Source organism: Sinocyclocheilus grahami, unplaced genomic scaffold (assembly GCF_001515645.1).
Source record: "Sinocyclocheilus grahami isolate Dianchi unplaced genomic scaffold, SAMN03320097.WGS_v1.1 scaffold1497.1, whole genome shotgun sequence".
Classification (NCBI taxonomy): domain Eukaryota; kingdom Metazoa; phylum Chordata; class Actinopteri; order Cypriniformes; family Cyprinidae; genus Sinocyclocheilus; species Sinocyclocheilus grahami.
Genome location: NW_015506676.1, coordinates 88,936 through 104,514, shown reverse-complemented (window position 1 = coordinate 104,514; position 15,579 = coordinate 88,936). Strand labels below are relative to the sequence as shown.

The 15,579-nt window shown below is 37.2% G+C and overlaps 1 pseudogene; it reads left to right on the top strand.

The window, feature by feature from the left end:
- The first annotated feature begins 2,259 nt into the window (after positions 1-2,259).
- Positions 2,260-8,553, top strand: LOC107570725 (neuropeptide FF receptor 1-like; annotated as a pseudogene).
- The last annotated feature ends 7,026 nt before the right edge of the window (positions 8,554-15,579 follow it).

Sequence of the window (15,579 nt, the reverse complement as noted above, 5' to 3'; positions counted from 1 at the left end):
CACTTTTTCACTGGAGGAAGCGTTATTATAGATTATAGACTCAATGTATTTTAGTTAAAAGTGTCTTAATGCTGGATTAGTTTCAGCTTTTGTCTTCTCCAGATGTTCACTGATGGACTGGAGTGCTGTGGATTATTGTGATGTTTTTATCAGCTCTCATTCTGACGGCACCCATTCACTGCAGAGCATCCAGATAGCGTGGGAATGTTTTAGCAGTCGTGTGTTTGAATCTGGATTCTGAACAGTTTTCACTGGATTATGTGGCCACCAGACACTGCACATATAAAAACGGGTGTTAAAAGTAAGAAACGAAGATGAAAATAATAATAATAAAGGGAATAGAGCAATATACACAACAGTAATTTGGCTTGAGTAAGACTGTATGTTTAGCTTATAAGAGCTGATATTAAAACAATAACACATTAGAGGTGGGAAATATATGAGTCTAAATGTTGATTTAAAATGCTCACATCTCTTGCTTTCCTGCTTTTGTGTACAAAAAGTCTCTCCTGCTGTTTTTAAACCCTTTTGAGATCCGAGCTGAACCTGCATCAAAATGTCAGCGAGCACAGCTGGGGCGTTAAAGCTGAACATTTCTAGAGAGATAAGAAGAATAAAGCTCTATAAGTCTATAAAACTGGAAGACTGATAGAAGGAAGGAGAAAGGTGTTTGCTAATATTTCATACTGTACACTGTAAAAAAAAAACTAATATTTACTGTAAAATACCGGCAGCTGTGGTTGCCAGAACTTCACCGTAAAAAATATGGTAGCAACATTTTAGGTTTTACAGACTTAACTTAAATTCACAATTTATATATAGTCTAACAACATTAGACGTAAGATTAAACCCTAATGTACACAACTGATAAGAAAAAACTAGAAGAAACATGTTATTTCAACAAAAAAACATAAACTATGAAGTGTCATGCAGGGAATTCTGGGCGTGTCAATTTATGGTTTTTCACTGTAAATTATACAACGACTTTTTATTTTTCACTTCCAAAAACTAAAAAATTAAGTAAGATTAAGTTTAATGTAATTACCGAATATATTATGGAAACTTACTGTTAACCATAATATACTGTTAACCAATTAACCGGTTTTTACTGTAGCTTTTTTACAGTCTTTTACTGTTAAAATCACAATAATATTTGACAGTGTATGTGCAGATGCTTTCTGACCCCAGCATGAATATGTGAAACATTGTGATGCTGACTTTGAACAAACATAAGGTCAGATGCATGATGAGAAAGAACGAGTATTATAATGATGGAGAAATCTTACTTGAAATGGAAGAAAACAGCATGCTTCTACATGTTCAATTGACCTGAAGTATACATTTTTAATTCAAAACAACCCCAAAATGATTTTTACAGATTAAAATAAATAAAAGATGGCATAGATGCATGCTCAGAATAAATAGCTAAATGAGTTTTTTTTCTTGCAAATTCTCCAAGCACACAATAAGACATCAGTTGTAGGCTAAATGTGATGCTCTGAAACAGGTGAGGGGAGGCGATAGTATTTTTCACAGGTGTTGACGGACAATCATCCACACACAGGTGCTCCACAGCAGCTATTATCTTGAGCTAGAGGCAAAAACAGCTGGTGCAATGACATTATGGAGCATAAACTGACCTTACATGCATTTTCTCAGAGAATAAAACTGCTGCATAATGTAGTCTGAAGGCTATTTCCAGGTTTAATATGAACACACCAGTAAGAAAATCACTAATTATCTGTTTTACCGTGCACTCAGCTGATATATATTCTTATGGGGGGTGTTATTTATATGATTCAATTATATGATTATCATTCTGAATATGTGTGAGTCAATTATAGCTCGAGAAACTGAATACGCTCAATAATTATATTGGTTTTAGCATTCATAATAAACGCCTAGTAATTCTTGAGAGTCATTTCTGTGGCAGTGATTATTAATCAGCAGGTCTAATCATCACACTGCATTAACTGCAGCATCTTAAAGAAGAAATGGTCGTGAGTGATGTCGCGATTCATTCAGGGAGTCGGTTCATTTGAGTGGTTCATTTAAATGATTCGGTTTGTTCAGGTCATCAGTCAGAAATGTCCTTTTTTTATCATTTGCAAGTTGAGATCATTTATTCTCATTATACTCTAATCGAGAACTGAATTGAATCTAACGCCTGATGAATTTGACTGACAGCTCTGTTTACAGTTTCTCTATCAAACAGGTTTTGCATTATAATAATTTACAAACGGGTTCAGACAGGAGCTCTTTTTACACTTGTTTTATTCCACCACTGCCTTTACTTCACGCTTTGACCTGAAGGACAGTAAGGTAAGATCTCTGCAACTCACATTAACCGATAAAACGCAAATGTTATGAACTCTTTCTGCTATTTGATCAGTTTTTGCACCTGTGCTGAAGTTCTCTCAGTCTGTTTGCACAGATCACTGCTGAATAACGTGGAAAAAGGTTTAGATTGAAGGACATTGGACATGTCTTAAACATTCATATTCCTATGCGAACAGAAAACGATGGGAGATGTGTGATGTGTTGTGAGATCGGGGCAAGTTGTCACATTTTTTCCTCAGACCGCGTTTGTTTCAGATCATGTGCCACAGTTCCTACGAATTAACCTTATAAAGATATTAACATTCAGCTATTAAATATTTCATATTTGTTGTACTGGAGGGGAAAAACATACATTGATATTCATTGTACAGACGTTGAATGGTCTGGGGCATGTTGTCACACTATGTGGGGTAAGTTGTCACGAGCTTTTTCAGCTAATTTAACAGTAAAGCAATTCTGAAATGGCAAAGGGGGCAAATTTAATATATAAAAATATTGTTTTATCCAACATAACTTAATAAAATGTACAATGACAAATTATAATAAACATCTTGTCCCAATAATAATAATGATAATGCAATTTTAAATGAGAGAGAGAAAAAACACAACCAGTAAATCTGAGTCATTTTAATTTGGATAACACGCAAATTAACAAAACAACACTCTAATGTAAGACTGTTTTGGATTATATGTGTTTGAAACCAACATTTCAATCCAGCTGCTTGAGAAACAAGCATTTGTATAATTGGAGTTTTGATTAAAAACCTCTTAGTTTCTGAGATCTAGACCCTTATAAATGTGACCTCAATCCTCAGTAATGGTTTTCTAACTATAAATAATCACTTCAGCAAACCTCTTACTCTTCTCAGAATGAAAGATTTTAAAAGCTGCTCTGTCAACGGGGTGCAAATGCTTTTAAATGTGTTTTATTTCCATGTGTTTTGTTGCTAAATGCCACTTATGAGTTTTTATCTTACAATTCAGTTTTCCCCCTCTCAATTCTAAGAAAAAAACATTTAGAACTGCAAAAAAGTTATTAATTATGAGATAAAAAGTTGCAATTACCTTTTTATTTTTCTTTCCTATGATGTAAACACACACACTCGCAGACAGACACACACACACACACACACTCGCACACAGACACACACACACACGCACACACACTCACAGACACACACATGCACACACACGCACACACACACACTCGCTCTCTCTCTCACTCAAAAAGTTGCAATTACCTTTTTATTTTTCTTTCCTATGGTGTAAACACACACACACACACACACACACACACACAAAATAATTATTCCATCGCACAAACAGGCTTCCAAAAGTAATAGAGCTAAAACTGAAGAAAACGATTTGGTTTGTTTATTTTGTGTTTGTGTGTTTGTTCCCAGCATTGCTTTGCATTGATGGAGGCCTCTGAGGGATTATGGGATGCCGGCTCCGTCTACATCATCTCAGATCTCGTGTCCTGCACCAACCAGACCAACAGCACCAACTCCAGCACAGTACAGGGCATCGTCCGGTTTCCTTATTACCAGCATTCTCTGCCGACGGCCGCGCTCTTCACGCTGGCGTATCTCTTCATCTTCCTGCTGTGCCTGACGGGAAACGCTCTGGTCTGTGTGATAGTCCTGAGGAACCGGCACATGAGAACCGTCACCAACATCTTCATCCTGAATCTGGCCGTCAGCGACCTGCTGGTCGGGATCTTCTGCGTTCCCACGACGCTAGTGGACAACCTCATCACAGGTGAGAGGCGTGGCCTACTGTGTGCACATGAAAACATAGAAAATAGTTTCTGAAATGTAAGCGATATTTGCCTGTGCAAACTCACTGGTGGACGTTGTTATGCTGTTGCTAAGGTGTCGCCAGGTAAAAAGTGAGTTTGATCATTATGTCTGGCTATCTACCGTTAGCAAAGCCTGGCAACTAGTCTAGGAAATGTTAAAACTGTGAAAATAATGTTAGAAACTTGGTAAAACATGTTAGCAACTTGCCAAGACATACAATGTATGCTGACAATATGTTAAAACATACTATCAGTGTGTTAAATCATGCTAGCAATGTGCTAAAACAGGTTAACATAGTGTTACAACATGCTAGCAACTTGTCAAGATGCTAGCAACGTGTTAAAATATGTTAGCAATGTTTTAAAACATGCTTGCAACACATTAAGATATGCTAGCAATGTTCTAAAACATGCTATCAATGTGCTTAATCATGCTAACTTAGTGTTAAAACTGGTTACCAACTTGTCAAGACATGCTAGCAACATGGTAAAGCTTGTTAGCATAATGCTAAAACATGCTGGCAATTTGTTAGCAATATATTAAAACGTTAGCAACTTGGTAAAACATGTTAGCAACATGTTAAAACATGCGAGCAACATGCTAAATCATGCTAGCAACATGTTAAAACATGCGAGCAAAATGCTAAATCATGTTAGCAACATGTTAAAACATGCGAGCAACATGCTAAATCATGCTAGCAACATGTTAAAACATGCGAGCAAAATGTTAAATCATGTTAGCAACATGTTAAAAAATGCGAGCAACATGCTAAATCATGTTAGCAACATGTTAAAACATGCGAGCAACATGTTAAATCATGCTAGCAACATGCTAAATAATGCTAGCAACATGTTAAAACATGCAAGCAAAATGCTAAATCATGTTAGCAACATGTTAAAACATGCGAGCAACATGCTAAATAATGCTAGCAACATGTTAAAACATGCGAGCAAAATGCGAAATAATGCTAGCAACATGTTAAAACATGCGAGCAACATGCTAAATAATGCTAGCAACATGGTAAAACTTGTTAGCAAAATGCTAAAATATGCCGGCAATTTGTTAACAATATATTAAAACATTAACAACTAAGTAAAACATGTTAGCAATATGTAAAATCATGCGAGCAACAAAACATGTTAGCATAATGTTAAAACATGCTGGCAGTTTTTTAGCAACATATGAAAACATCAACAACTAGCTAAAACATGTTAGCAAAATGTTAAAACATGCAAGCAACATGGTAGAACTTGTTAGCATAATGTTAAAACATGCTGGCAGTTTGTTAGCAACATATTAAAACGTTAGCAACTTGCTAAACATGTTAACAAAATGCTAAATCATGTTAGCAACTTGCTAAAACGTGTTAGAAACGTTAAATCATGCTAACAATGTGGTAAATGGTGGTAGCAAAAATATCAACATGTTAATTCAGCCTAATAACGTTATGTTATGTTAACATGCTACTAACATTTTGTTAAAAGGTTACCAACATTTTACTGTCTTTCCGAGTACAACCTTCAAAGCTTTTAAAGTGATTTCAATCATTCAGACAAGGCTGTCTCAAGCCAACATCAGCATCTAGTTTAGGTAACTGAATTTCTAGATGTCGTGTGATCCTGCGTCTGTCTTTGTCAGGTTGGCCTTTCAGCAACACGATATGCAAGCTGAGTGCAAGGAACGTCCGTCTGTGCCTCCGTCTTCACATTAGTCGCCATTGCTGTGGACAGGTAAGTGTTTATCATTTTGGGAATGAAATGAAATAAACATTGAACGTTTGTGAAGGAAACGATAGAGCAGCGGTATTGTGTCAGTCGTTGCTCACATCTGAAGTGCGCAGCTCGGCTGGAAGCACTAATTAGCACATCGTTAGAGCTGCTGGTCATTATGACGGCTGCTGTTTCGGTTATGTGCTGAAAACACTAGATGAGAACTGTAAAGGGTGAGCTCGGCAGTACTTGCAGGTCAGTGTAATGAACATGTATGTTTGGAGAGACTCTGAGATATATCAGTGTTTTGATGCCGTGCAAAGCTTTAACCCTTTTACAAAAATGCACTGAAACTTTTGTGAAGCAGTTCGTCCGGAAAAAATGTTTCTTATTTATGAATGTAAAGTTATTGCACTATTTTCATGGATGAGCTACCACCCAAACTCCTCAAGATGAATGAAATATAAGTGAAACATAATTACATATGTTTAAATTTCAGTTTTACTTAAAGGAACACTCCACTATTTTTTTTATTATTTTTTTTCCTGGAGTTAAACAGTCGAGTTTCACCGTTTTCGAATCCATTCCGCCGATCTCCGGGTCTGGCGGTAGCACTGTTAGCTTAGCTTAGCATAGATCATTGAATCTGATTAGACCGTTAGCATCTCGCTCAAAAATGACCAAAGAGTTTCGATATTTTTCCTATTTAAAACGTGACTCTTCTGTAGTTACATCGTGTACTAAGACCGACGGAAAATTAAAAGTTATGATTTTCTCGGCCGATATGGCTAGGAACTATACTCTCATTCCGGCGTAATAATCAAGGAGCTTTGCTGCCGTACCGTGGGTGCCGATATAGAAACTCTTTGGTCATTTTTGAGCAGCTGCAGTCTGAACATTTTGTCTCTTTGTCGCCATCTCTGTTTGAAACCTGCAATTGCATTTGCCTGCATAAAAGTAGCCTATATAGATTTTTTCTTTGCATCCATGAAATTTACATGAAATAGTAAGTTCTATTAGTAACATCCCAGCCTAAACACTCTGGATAAAATGCTTGTTATTAAATCATTCACAAAGCACTGTTATTTTCAACAGAAAAGCAAGCATAAGCTGCGGCGTGCGTGGTTTCGCAGAATGCGAGCAAAGAGCGCTCCCTTTATATTTATCTCAGTTCATCAGGATCTCTCGAAGCTATTTGTGTGTGTATATATATCTGATAAAATAATACAAATATTAATTAAATATATAATTGATACATAATTTACATTTATACATTTGATAAATTATATAATATAAATTACAATTTGATATTTATTATGTATAATTATTTTATGATATATTTATTTATTTTATATATATATATAATATAAATATTTTTTACATTTATATCAGCTTATGCCATTTATAAATGATATATATGTAAAACATGTATTATATATACGATATAATAATAAAAATATAATCATTATATAAATTATATTTATTCATTTGATAAATTATATACTGTATATAATTAAAATTATAATTTGTTATTCATATGTATAATTATTTGATGATATATTTTATATTTATATTTTTAATTATATATATATACATATTTATACATTTACATCAGTTTGTGTCATTTATTATAAATTATATATATATATATATAGAGAGAGAGAGAGAGAGAGAGAGAGAGAGAGAGAGAACGAGAGAAAGATGGAGAGAGAGTATATGAATAAAAATGTATGTGTGCAAGAGTTCAGAGAGTAGAAAGCAGTAAATCTGGGTTAACGTCTCCGTATGTGCTTTCTCCTCGTCTGAAACCCAGGTTTCACCGCATCGTTTACCCGTTCAAGCCCAAACTCACGCTCTTTGTCGCAAAGGTGTCAATAGGGGCGATATGGGTGCTCGCTCTCACCATAATGTTTCCCTCGGTGTTAATGTTGACCGTCGAGCAAGAAAAAGGGCATGTCATGGTTCACAGTGACCACAGCACATACCCGCTGTACTCCTGCTACGAGACCTGGCCCGACCCGGAGATGAGGAAAGTGTACACCACCGTCCTGTTCCTACACGTGTACGTCATTCCCCTGGCGCTCATCATGCTCATGTACGGCCGGATCGGCGCAAAGCTGTACGCCACAGCCGTCCTAGCCAGCGCCGAGCGGCCCGATGCTCCCACGTCTCAAAGAAAGACCCGAGTGATAAAGATGCTGATTGTGGTGGCTCTGCTCTTCATGCTGTCCTGGCTGCCGCTGTGGACGCTCATGCTGCTCTGACCGATTACGCCCGTCCAGACGAGGACAATCTGGAGCTCCTCACTAGCTATATATTCCCTCTCTCTCACTGGCTGGCCTTCTCCAATTCCAGCGTAAACCCCTTTATCTACGGCTACTTCAACGAGAACTTCAAGAGAGGCTTTCAGGCCGCGTGTCAGCATCAGGCTTGTCGCTGGACCCGAAAGAAGACGAGATTCAACATCAAACGGAGCCCTTTGAATACGGCTGTTAGCGGCCACCCGCTCAGCTTAGGCTCGAGAACGAACCGGATCCTCACCGAAAGTGACCTGACGGGATGCGTTTGTCTGGAGCTGGAGGGTGTCGATGGACACCAAGGGCTCTTCGGCTGAAGGGGGAGACTGCAGCATGTCCATAAAAAGGGAAATTGAGAAAGTGTCTTCAGCAGGAGAGAAAATATATAACGCCTGGGAGCGTTGATTTATCAGCCATCCTGATTTATCGGTTGACATTTATTGGCGCTGGCATGCTTCTGTTTTCAATTCTCAATTTCTTAGTCACGTTTATTTCTGTAGCGCTTTATACGATACAAATGGTTTCAAAGCAGCTTCACAGTAATTGGCAATCAATCGTGGAAACTCAGTTATGGAGAAAATTCGTATTTTGCTGCCCTAAAAGACAATAGTGTCATTATGATCGTGATAAACCCATATCATTCAAGAAAGAAAAAAAAAAGTATTATTTATGCTAGTGTTAAAAGGTTTGGAATCATTTTATTTATTTATAAATGAGTAATATTTATTTTTATTTAAAATCGTGTTTTTATTTTCTAAAAAGAAGTCTCTTCTGCTCCGCAAGGCTGCATTTATTTAATCAAAAATACAGTAAAAATAGTGAAATATTATTACAATGTGAAACCGCTGTTTTCTATGTGAATATGTGTTAAACTCTAATGTATTTCTGTGATGCGCAGCTGTATTTTCAGCATCATTACTCCAGTCTTCAGTGTCACATGATCTTCAGAAATCAGTATAATATGCTGATTTGCAACATTTCTGATTATATATATATATATATATATTAATATATTAAGTTTCTTGCATATTGTGATTTGTAAATATTGTACAGTTCTGTGTTTAATAAATTAAGACAGTTCATCGTTCAGCGCTCGTTTGAGAAGCAGTGGTGCAACACTGCAGACGTAAAACTAACCAGAATAAAGCTCTCAGATTTTATAAACTAATCATGAATGTATAGTTAGAGAAGAGTTTAATACACAAGATGAATGTTGATCGCAGTGTTGCCTGTGAAATTATATTCCATAATAACTGTAAATGATTGTCTAAGTATCATCTGCCTGGAAACATATGTGAAGCCTTTTATCACAGAGCAAATGTGCGAGCTGAAATCTGAAATGAATGGCTCTCGCTCTCTATAGAAAACAATAGAGCTATTAACAAACGGAAGCATTTCCGAGAAAATGACAGGAAAACTACATTCGCCTGCAGCAAATTACAGCACTGTGAGCCTCTCTCATCATTTCATAAAGTCATAATTTCCCATGAGAGATGAAGCTGTGTTCTTGACCAGCAAGAATATACGCTGGAAAATGAAGGATTACTTTGTTTAGGTACCTGGAGTATTTGCAGATGAAAATCGAATGTCCTCAGAGGCTCTGGAACCTCAGATGTGTTTTTAGTATTTAGCTGAAACGTCGCTGTATGCTGCTCTACATTAAAGTCAACATTTACTTTCTTAATTCAAGTTATTCATCAGTGACATTGTTCGTTCATAATGTTTTGTTAACTGGCCCCAAACTTCAGTATAAAACATCCACTTTTTCAGTGCAATCAAATCCTGATGGATAAAATTAAATCATGCCCTACTTTAGTTGTTGTTGTTCTGTTTCGTTCCTAAATTGCTGAAGTAAATGGACAGTTTCATACAATTTTTCTTTTGTGGAATGAGGTGAAAAATAATCCAGAGTAAAATTGATTTATACGCAGCAGAATTTCAAATATGAGAGTGGTTTTATTTACATTTTCTTTAATATTTATAGTACTGTGACAAATGGCACATGAAGTCAGATTTATCATGGAACACAATGTAGCATTAATCTGAGTGAAATGACGTTTTCATAAGTGTTTTCTTGTACAGTGTGTGTCTTTCAGTGCTTGCAGTGGTGTAATATTCTGCAGGTCGTTGACGTGAAACACATCACGCTTTTATTTTTGGATGTTGTTTGTCTTGCTACCTACAAGACTGACACTTTCTATGAGAGACCTTTAACTGAGGAATGATCCTGATCTAAGTTCGTGCTTTGATCTTAAAGGAATCGTTCACCCAAAAATGTGAAAATCTGCACACCTTCAGTTAATCCGAGAGATTAGGATGAGTTTGTTTCTTCATCAGTTTTGTAGAAATGTAGCATTGTAACTCACTAGATTCATTTAAAAAAAACGTTCATTCATAAACGAGACACCGCTGTGCTTGAACGGAGATGCGCAGCGGCTGAGCTGTGACTTTAAACTATTTTCAACGACGAAATAGAGCAAAATCAGACAATAGTGTTATAGTCAGACAATTTAAGTCACTTAATATTAACTTCTTGTTTATTGAATTGTATTGTATTAAACCAGTATCACATTTACAAACTCCTTTAAAAATCATTAAATCCTGGCACCCATCTTAGTTCATCTCGATCTCACATTTATAATCAACGAAGCTCTCTACACTGCACAATGAATCTCTCACTTTGCTTATGAAAGGATTCGTGAGATACGTCTGTGATGCATTACTCGATGCTGCAAACACACGTAGAAAGCTTTGAAGCTCCCCTGAGCGCAGTCACAAGTATGATGATGATCGGGTCAGTCGCACAGGTGCTCCTAAAACATTTTTCATAGTCGCACGCAGTAGTTTTGCAAATGCAACTGAAATGGTCGCACTGGAGAGCCCTGAGTAATCCACAGCACTCCAGTCCATCAGTGAACATCTGGAGAAGACAAAAGCTGAAACTAATCAGCATTAAGACGCTTTTAACTAAAATACATTCAGTCTATAATCCATAATAACGCTTCCTCCAGTGAAAAAGTGCATCTGCTGTTGTCTCTCACATCAAAATCCAGCCACATATGTGTTTAGAGCCGTTTAAACGCTGCTTGATCTGTGCAGATTTCTCTCCTGATTCACACCAGAACACTTCTTCTATGTATTTGAGTTAAAAACACCTTAATGCTGGATGTGTGTCAGCTTTTGTCTTCTCCAGATGTGAACTGATGGACTGGAGTGCTGTGGATTATTGTGATGTTTTTATCAGCTCTCATTCTGACGGCACCCATTCACTGCAGAGCATCCATTGCTGAGACACTGATGCAATGCTACATTTCTCCAAACCTGATGAAGAAACAAACTCATCCTAATCTTGTATGTTTTCATTTTGTGTGAACAGTTCCTTTACTGTGAATCATTATTGATATACTTTGGTGTCATCTTATAGTTTAGTGAATGTGACCGGGATAAACGTCTTCTGCCGTCAGCACACAATGGCTTTTCGCTCTGTGTCTCTGCGGCCCGCGACATGTGGAGTATTAGAATAAACCCACGGGGTCACAACTACGCAAAACAACACAGCCTTTAAGATTTAAAACACTGGTTGGTGTAATTATGAGTTTTGTGTTCCTTTCTTTACACACTTTATTTATACTTTATTTCTCTGACAAATGCAAAAGCATACGTGAAGTGCAAATGTGACGTATTTTCATCAACTTAATAAATCTTTTTCACACAAAATGTGTAATTTATGCATAAGCAAATAGATTAATGATTAAACTGGAATATGAGACATACGTTTCTTTACTGATCTGGACTGATTTTGATCAAGTAAGCGTCAGAATAAGTGCAGTAATATCTCCAGATGAACACTTACTGCACTGAAGCAGCTCAGCTTTACTTGATTCTCCATCAATCATGTTTTAGAGTCTGAAATCTGATCCTCAGGATCTTTTGAGGAGCGTTTGTTTCCAGAAGCTTTACTTTCACTGTTCCTCAGCGGAGGAATGATCTTCACAAGCCTCCAGAACATCTCACATCTTCTGAGGAGCCTTTATTTCTTCAGCTCTCAATCACTGCATTATATGTTTGGAGCATTTCACTCTCATCTCACTGAGACAGATTACTGCAGATATAGACTGATATAGACGACTGATATTCAGATCATTTTATGTCAGTATCTGCTGTACTGTTATAAACATCTCACTGATTTACATCACACGCAGCAGAATTTCATCTTATAAATATCAGCATCTGCAGCAAATTCATATTTTTACTCAGCCTATGATTACAATTAAAAAATGTCTCAGTGAAATATAGAATGTGCAAACAGATCTATTTAACTACAGTGAGCTAAATATCATGAGCTGTAGATCTTGAGCAATAAATACAATTCAAGCTGTTTTCAGTAGATCAGATCTTTACTGCTGAGTCGTGACACAAACATTGACAGACATCATGAATAAAACAGCTAGAACAACAATAGAAGTTAGAACAATAATATTAATCTCTGTAAAAAGCTCAAACTGTAGAGCAGTGGCACTTGCAATGGCAAGGTCATGGTTAGATTCCTAGGGAATGCAACTGATTTGTAAATCTCAAATGTATTGTCATTTGCTTTGGATAAACGTGTCTGCCCAATGAAAACATGTGGGTTTACAGACATTGCCCTACCCTGCTCATACAGTATTCATTTTGTTTGCGCAGGTCTTAAAAAGCCTTAAATTAGATTTTAAAAAATCCTGCAGATACCCTAGGCAGAAGCTCACACAGATGAGGCATTGATGGGTTGTGTGTCTGTGTGATGTTAATTGTTGCATATTAAACTGATGCAATTTGTGGTAATAATACATATTAATCTTGGTATTCTTAATTTTGTACAATAAATGATTTGTGCATTGTGTTGTTTCATCAACACATGTCCAGTGTAGAATCAGTATCCTGAAGTAAAAAAAAAAAAAGCAGTTTCGAAGGCTTCAAACAAAATGAGACACTTTAGAGTCCCATTGGCAATACTTGGATAGTTCACCCAAAAATAATCACACTGTCATCATTTCATACCTGTATGTCTATCTTTCATCTGTGAAAAACAAATGTTTTGAAGAATGTTAACCAAACCATTGCAGTGACCATTGACTTTGTACAAAACACTAAGATGATGAGAACTATCCCTTCAACCAGGAGGGATGATATGTGATGTGATGCTAATGATCATTGTTTCTGTCCACAGGAAAGCATTATCTGAGTCTCCAGCCGGTCAGGGCAGCGCCAGTGGACAGCATGTGGTCTATGAGACTGTGTGTGCAAAGACAGGTGAGGAAACACACACACACAGGTTCTGTGTACGCACAGGTTGATCTTCAGACTCATGTAGGTTGAATGCTGCGGCTCATGCCAGTTCAGCCTCTGGTATTTTAATGAGGAATCTTGGCAGCAGGTTCGAGGCCGGTGTGTCCGTGTGTGCAGCTGGACATAGTGACCATTCCAGTGTGAGATTTGATGCGTGTCATTGAGAGCTGCTTTTTCTGTCTGGTGTTGGTGAGTAGACCTGTGTGAACATGCAGCATTAAGACGCTTTTAACTAAAATACATTCAGTCTATAATCCATAATAACGCTTCCTCCAGTGAAAAAGTGCATCTGCTGTTGTCTCTCGCATCAAAATCCAGCCACATATGTGTTCAGAGCTGTTTAAACGCTGCTTGATCTGTGCAGATTTCTCTCCTGATTCACACCAGAACACTTCTTCTATGTATTTGAGTTAAAAACACCTTAATGCTGGATGTGTGTCAGCTTTTGTCTTCTCCAGATGTGAACTGATGGACTGGAGTGCTGTGGATTATTGTGATGTTTTTATCAGCTCTCATTCTGACGGCACCCATTCACTGCAGAGCACCCATTGCTGAGACACTGATGCAGTGACACATTTCTCTAAACCTGATGAAGAAACAAACTCACCCTAATTTCTGATGTTTTCATTTTGTGTGAACAGTTCCTTTACTGTGAATCATTATTGATATACTTTGGTGTCATCTTATAGTTTAGTGAATGTGACCGGGATAAACGTCTTCTGCCGTCAGCACACAATGGCTTTTCGCTCTGTGTCTCTGCGGCCCGCGACATGTGGAGTATTAGAATAAACCCACGGGGTCACAACTACGCAAAACAACACAGCCTTTAAGATTTAAAACACTGGTTGGTGTAATTATGAGTTTTGTGTTCCTTTCTTTACACACTTTATTTATACTTTATTTCTCTGACAAATGCAAAAGCATACGTGAAGTGCAAATGTGACGTATTTTCATCAACTTAATAAATCTTTTTCACACAAAATGTGTAATTTATGCATAAGCAAATAGATTAATGATTAAACTGGAATATGAGACATACGTTTCTTTACTGATCTGGACTGATTTTGATCAAGTAAGCGTCAGAATAAGTGCAGTAATATCTCCAGATGAACACTTACTGCACTGAAGCAGCTCAGCTTTACTTGATTCTCCATCAATCATGTTTTAGAGTCTGAAATCTGATCCTCAGGATCTTTTGAGGAGCGTTTGTTTCCAGAAGCTTTACTTTCACTGTTCCTCAGCGGAGGAATGATCTTCACAAGCCTCCAGAACATCTCACATCTTCTGAGGAGCCTTTATTTCTTCAGCTCTCAATCACTGCATTATATGTTTGGAGCATTTCACTCTCATCTTACTGAGACCGATTACTGGAGATATACACTGATATTTATAATTTTATGTCAGTATCTGCTGCACTGTTATAAAGATCTCACTGATTAACATTACAAGCATCAGAATTTCATCATAGAAATATCAGCATCTGCAGCAAATCGCATGTTTTTGCTCAGTTTGAGTCTCTGAATAAAATTGAGCTTCATTTTCTCACTGTATCAGATTATATGAGCCATAAAAGCCTGATGCATCAAATATGATATAAAACATGAAAATGTTTATTTTTTATTTTTTAAATGTGATCAAAGTCAGAAAAACACAATCATCAGCAATTATACTTCAGGAATTATTCAACCCAATTTGACAATCATTTACTCGCAATCATGACAACCAAACCTGTCTGCACAGGAGATATACACTTATACACTATAGTATATGCTGCAAGTCTTCTGAAATCATATGTGAACTGAAATTTAAGATAATATTCACTCATAATTGTCACGAATTCAGTCCATGGACTTCCGTTTATTCACCATCAGAGGTCACCCTTTCCATTACATTGACTCTCGCACTACACACTGTTGCACATCACCCCGGACTACATATCCCATCATTCATTGCACTGATTGCACACAGCTGTTAACACTGATTGCACCCAGCTGTTTCATATCACTCCCTCACTATATAACACTCACTCTGATCCCTTCCCTCTGCCGAGTATTGTTTAGCGCCTATCTTTTGATAGCTACTCTACCGAGCCCTCGTTTCCCTGCC